Below are 5,608 nucleotides of genomic sequence, written 5' to 3'. Positions count from 1 at the left end.
AGAGGAGATCACCCGGACCTTGGGAGCCCCTGGCCCAGACCAGCCTCAGATGCAAGGCTGGGACAACGTGACCCGAGGTCTCTTCCTGCCTTGTCAGACAGGGCCGGCACGCCCCCAAACACAGGCATCGTCACCCTGCATTCACCCCGCCTTTCGGAGCCAACTTAGCTGAACTCCCAAGAGCATGGCCTCCAGAGGCCAGCCGTCTGGCCTTGTGTCCGCATCCCACTCACCTGCTGTGTGACCTTAGGCACGTTACTTAACCTTCTGTGTCCCTATCCTCCTCTGCGACGTGTCTTAATTTTAAGATCTGCTTCATATGGTTGTGGAGTTTAAATGGGTTAATCTATAGAAAGTGCTTAGAACATTGCCTGGCACATAGTAGGTCGTCAGTAAATGTTCTAAAATGTCATCAGGGATCACTAACTCGTGGGGCAGGAGCGGAGCTAGGCCATGACCGGAGAACAGGGCAAACCGCCCCCTCACCGTTCTTTTCTCCAAAATGGGGCAGACGGCTGGAAAGATGGGCCTAGGGACGTGAAGGGATGGGCCAGGCCTGCCATTGGCTGGTCCGTCTCAGACGGACTGGGTCCTCTGTGGAGGCCTCAGAGCTGGCCTGCTCCGGAGGAATCACCCCTGCTCCAACACTCAGCCACAGCTCTCGCCCCGGTAATTACAGGAGCCGGAAGGCCTCGCTCTGCTGACCTGGCTCTGGATGGCTAGGGCTGCAAGCCACAGGCTGGCCCTGCGGGCACCACCCCCCACCAGCCCGAGGGGACCGGCCAAGGCAGTCCCTGAGCCAGGACCCGCTTTCACACACACTCACTTCTAACCTGCCCCAGAGCTTCCGTGGGGCCACAACATCCTGCCCCCATCCCCTGGGGAGAAGCTGAGTGACCTCTAGGAGCATCTGGTCCCTGCTCTGAGCCTCAGACTGCCCATCAGACAGCTCCCTAGGACCCCCATACACCCCTGCCTCAACCACCCTAAATCTCCTTCACATTTGTCATACATACACCTACATACACTGGCCCTCCTACCCCCACATCGCCTGACAAATCTGGGTCATTAATGTCAGAACAGTGGTCATCTCTACAGGGATCGTGAGGCTGAGACCCCCAGCCCCAGAGCCTCAGCCCCTCAGAGACGCCCCACCTCCTTCCTAGAGGACCCAGAATCCAAGTGTGTGCCCCTAAATAACACTCTAGCTGGAGCACCCCTCCCTCTCTGCAGGTCCTAGAAAGGAGCCCCCCCCAGCCCAGACCCCCAGGGCACAGAGCCCTCCCCGCTCCCACCGAGTCTCCGTGCCCAGAGTGGGCGGGGACAGGCAGCCTGGCCTCTGTCCCGTGGTTCTAGTCTATCATTTGGGGCCAGCTTTCCTGGAACCGGACTTGGCCTTAGTAATTTGGGTGCTCTGCACAGCCACTCCTTCCCTGACGCGCCCCCCCACCCCTGGCCGGGCTCAGGGACTCCCCCAAGACCACCGGGGCACCTTATCCTGACCCGCAGACCTAGGATGAGGCCGGGGCGTGGGGGAGAGATAAAGCCTCGGGGCGGCTCTCTCCCCATGCGCTGCCTCGGCAGCCAGACCCACGGCCGCTCCCACCTCTCAGACGGCAGATGGAGATTCAGAAGGTGACATGGCATAGAGGCCGCAGAGCTGGGCAGGAGTGGCCCGTGTTCCCCACCTCACCCAACAGGCCACAGAAAAGAGGCTGGAACCAGCCCCTGTCCACCTCCACACCAACTGCCCACATGATCGCTAGAAACAGTGAGTGACCGAGTAACAGCACCCCTCCCAGGCACAGTCCTGGACAGTCTACTAAGCCCGATTGTGCTCCTTGCTTCCCGGGACCCTGTTGGGCAAATCCATGCTTGACGGTGAAGGGACCATGATGAGCACATGGAGCTAGCCGTCTGCAGGGCATGGACCCTAGCCCAGTCTCCACGGCCGTCAGGGACGCCTACTGGGGAGCCCTCCCAGCCTCCAGGCTCTGGCTAGTGCCTCCTTCCTGCTCACTTCTTGCTCCAACATACACGCCTCTGCCCTTCACCCAACTCCCCCAGGGACTGCTTTCACCAGCGTCCCGGCCGTCAGGAGAGGCCTGGGACCAGCCTGCGGGGAGACCCAAGAAGCCATTCTGCCCCGCGTGGGGGCGAGGAGACGGGGCCCCTCCTGGCCACTTTCACCCTGTCCCTCCCAGAGGTGCAGGGCCCACAGCCCACTGTGTGCTGTGATGGGGACAGAAGGGCAACTGGCCCCAGCAACAGGGCCTGGGCCTTAGCAGGGTCGTCCCAACCTACCAGGATCCCGCAGCCGGGAGGGATGGGCGGGGGTCAGGCAGGACCGGGTCAAGCCGACCCGCCACTCAGCTGCTCAACAAGGGCCCCGCCTGGGCCAGCCCCCCACGCCCCCAGGGCCACGCAGATGACTAGGCTCAGCCCCTCACAATGGGGCAGGTGTGCTGAAGCATGTGGTTGGGAGTTGGGCTCAGCCCACAGAGCTGGGGAAGCCTTCTGGAAGGAGGGCAAGGCACCCCTGAGACCCACCAGGGGAGACTGAGCTGGGCTGCTTGTAGCCACTGGGGAAGTGGCCTGGTTGTCCCGGGGAAGCAGGGTGCAGGCAGAGCTGGGGGGGGGTTGCGCGCAGCAGGCCCACGTGCCTCACACGACCCGCGGGAGCAAGATCCCGACCACAGAAAGGGAGGAAGAGAATCATCGATCGTGCGTGCATTCAGGGCTCAGGGAGGCTCAGACTCTGCCTCAGGTGACACGGCGGTTACGGCACAGCCAAGACCAGGAAGCAGCCGGGGCCCCACAGGAGCCTGTGGACCAAGCCCCCCTCTCTTGGTCTCCCTCCCTCTCAGCCCCTGGGCGGTGGCAGGACTTCAGGCCCCCACACCCAGGCAGAAACAAAAGCCACTTCCTGTCTGGGGACCTCCTCTCTGACCGGTCAGTCCTCCTGCCCGTCATAAAGTGGGAAACCAAGGCACGAGCGGGCGGGTAACGCCCTGGGTCCCCGATCAAGTAGTGCATTTCAAGGCATGTCCTCTGACGGGCCAAGAGCTCAGCCGGAAGGTGCCTAAGGAGCCAGGCGCTGGCACTCCAGGCTGGCCCGGCCGCTCACCTGCGCGCTGGCCTGCCAGACAGGCCCTCTGGAATGTGGCCCTGGGACACCCCGCCCAGCACAGCTTAGCACTGACGTGGCAGTGGCCAGGGCAGGGCCACCCAAGGGGACAAGGCCACCTGAGGGGCAGGGCAACAGTGCCGTGGACCATCTCTATCCACGAAGATAGCCACGGAGCTAGGAGCCTGACTTGGCTTCCACCCAGCCAGGTGACCCTGCACAAGGCCCTGGGCCTCTGTTTCCCCATCTGTCAGCTTCAGACAGAGAGCCAGGAGCCCCAGGCTGGCAGCCCCCTCCTGCACCCCGCTCAGGTGTCCTGCCAGGCCTGCGTGCCCGGCTGGGTCCCCACACTCAGCTCTCCTGGGTTTGTGCTAGTGAGTGGTTGCCATGGAGACCAGTCTCGGCTTCTCTAGCAGGAAGGGGCTCCCCCAGGGCAGGGCTCTGCCTCTCCTCACCAGCCCCTGCCCTGCCCAAGTTCAAGCGCCCAGTCTGCCACAGGCTGGATCAGAGGAAGAGAAACCTGGGTCTCAGGGAAGTTGGGGCAGGGTCTCAGCTCCCGACAGCCCCCCTCCGACGACGAACAAGGCCCATGTCAGCTCCTCGGGCTGGGCCTGGCTCCGGGAGCGGAGTGATGCCTCCCACGTCCTTGGCTCTGCTTCCATTTTACAGAGGGAAGAGTGGGAGCCCAGAGGCAGCCCTCGCACCAGGAAGCAGAGCTGGGGAGAGAGGCCCCGAGACCCTCGCCTGACGGGCTCCTCTTTCTCCTGAGCTGGCAGCCATGACCGGGCTCAGAGTGGGGAGCAGGGGCTGCCAGGCCAGCACGAGAGCAAGGGCCATGTGCCCAAGGGGACCGCCAACTGCCTGTCCCACCGAGCCCAAGGGCACGTGCTCAGAGGGCTCTTGCCCCGGCTGGAGCAGGGGGCATGCATCCCCACCCCCACCAAGAGAACACTGCCCCGGGGCAGGGGTCCTGGTCCCGCTCCTCTCGCTGCGTGAGCTTGAATAGGTGCCTATCCTCCTCTGTCCACACAAGCAGATGGACGGAAGCGTCTAGAGGTGGCTTCTGGGCTACTTCAATCTTACCCAACTGAAGCAACCCCAGAAGAAGCGCCAGAGCCAAGCCCGGACCGGAGCCAGGGCTGGCCCCCCTCACCTGCTTCTGAGGCCCACTGCCCTCAGGGGGTTCTCATGGGGAGGAGGCGAGGCCATAATTAGCTGGGAATGCTAGGGCAGAGGCAGAAGCTCCTGCAGTTTCCCAGGATGGAGACCGGCCTGGTGGCCAAGGGAGGGGTTCTCAGAGGGACCTGGAAGGGCCTGAGCCTCACAAACACGGGCAGGGCGCAGGGGCCGGCCTGCGGGGAGACACACGGCAGGTGCAGACACACGGAGGGGAAGGCAGCCGACATGGTGCGGCTCTCCTGGGGGTCTGCTTGGCCCAGGTGCTTAAAAATATCCTTGTGTGGTCCACCAGCCCAGGAGGTGGAGAGGAGGAAGTGGTAACCCAGAAGGCTCAGGGGACACCCCCAAGGTCACCAGCTGGGAAGCTGAGAGCCTGCCTCGAACTCTGGCCTTGAAGATGAGGTTCAAACTGCCCGCTGCAGTGGCCCCGGGCACTGTGGCCTGTCCCGCCTGACGTGGCTGTACCCCCGTAGGTCATGCACCAGGTCCCAAAAGTCAGTGTGAGAAAAAGAGCAAGAGGTCCCATGAAGAGCTGTTATATTGATGACACGATGAAATATTTAGATCTATCAGGTTGAATAAAATACATTAATTCACTTCACTTATTTCTTTTTACTTTTCTAACGTGGCTCCTAGAAGTATTTAGATCACGTATGTGGCTTGCACGATACCCCTTCTGGACAGAGCTGGTCCATACCATAGAGCTAGAAAGCACAGGACAGATTTAAAAGGAAGAGAACGGAACACCTTCTGTTCTTTGATGAGGAAGGCGGGGCCACATGGGTGAGGTTCTCAGGGGCCAGGCGGGCCGAATGTCAAAGATGACGGAGCAATTCAGGGTCTGCATCCCCTCCTGTGTCCCAGCTGGGCCAGCCAGCAACAGGTGGACTCAGGCCTAGGATGACCACTCCCCTGCCCTCCCCCTCCAAACACATCAAACCATAGTAGTTGTCATAGAGACAGTAAATCTTCCTAAAAACTGAACTTGGGGGCTGGGGCGTGGGGGAGACGGCCATAAAGAGAGGGAGCCAGGCTTATCCGGAGAGGAAATCTGTGTACGTTGTTGTCGTTGGGTGTTGGGGGAGGGGCGGTGCCTGAGCCCTGGCCGGGGACAGGGAGGGATGCTGTTTGCACAGGGTTTTCCGGGCCTTCCTCCCCACGGCCCCACGCCCCTCTTAGCTGCCACTCTCCATCCCCCCTTACCCATTCACTCGGAATTTCCTATCTTGTGCTCCCATGCTGACTCTGGGACCCAAGGAGGGCTGGGGGCAGATAAGCTCCACACCTCCCTGATCCCACCCC

Source organism: Mirounga leonina, unplaced genomic scaffold, assembly GCF_011800145.1.
Source record: "Mirounga leonina isolate KUSES-001 unplaced genomic scaffold, KU_Mleo_1.0 Mir_488, whole genome shotgun sequence".
NCBI lineage: Eukaryota > Metazoa > Chordata > Mammalia > Carnivora > Phocidae > Mirounga > Mirounga leonina.
This window is presented reverse-complemented; position numbering follows the sequence as displayed.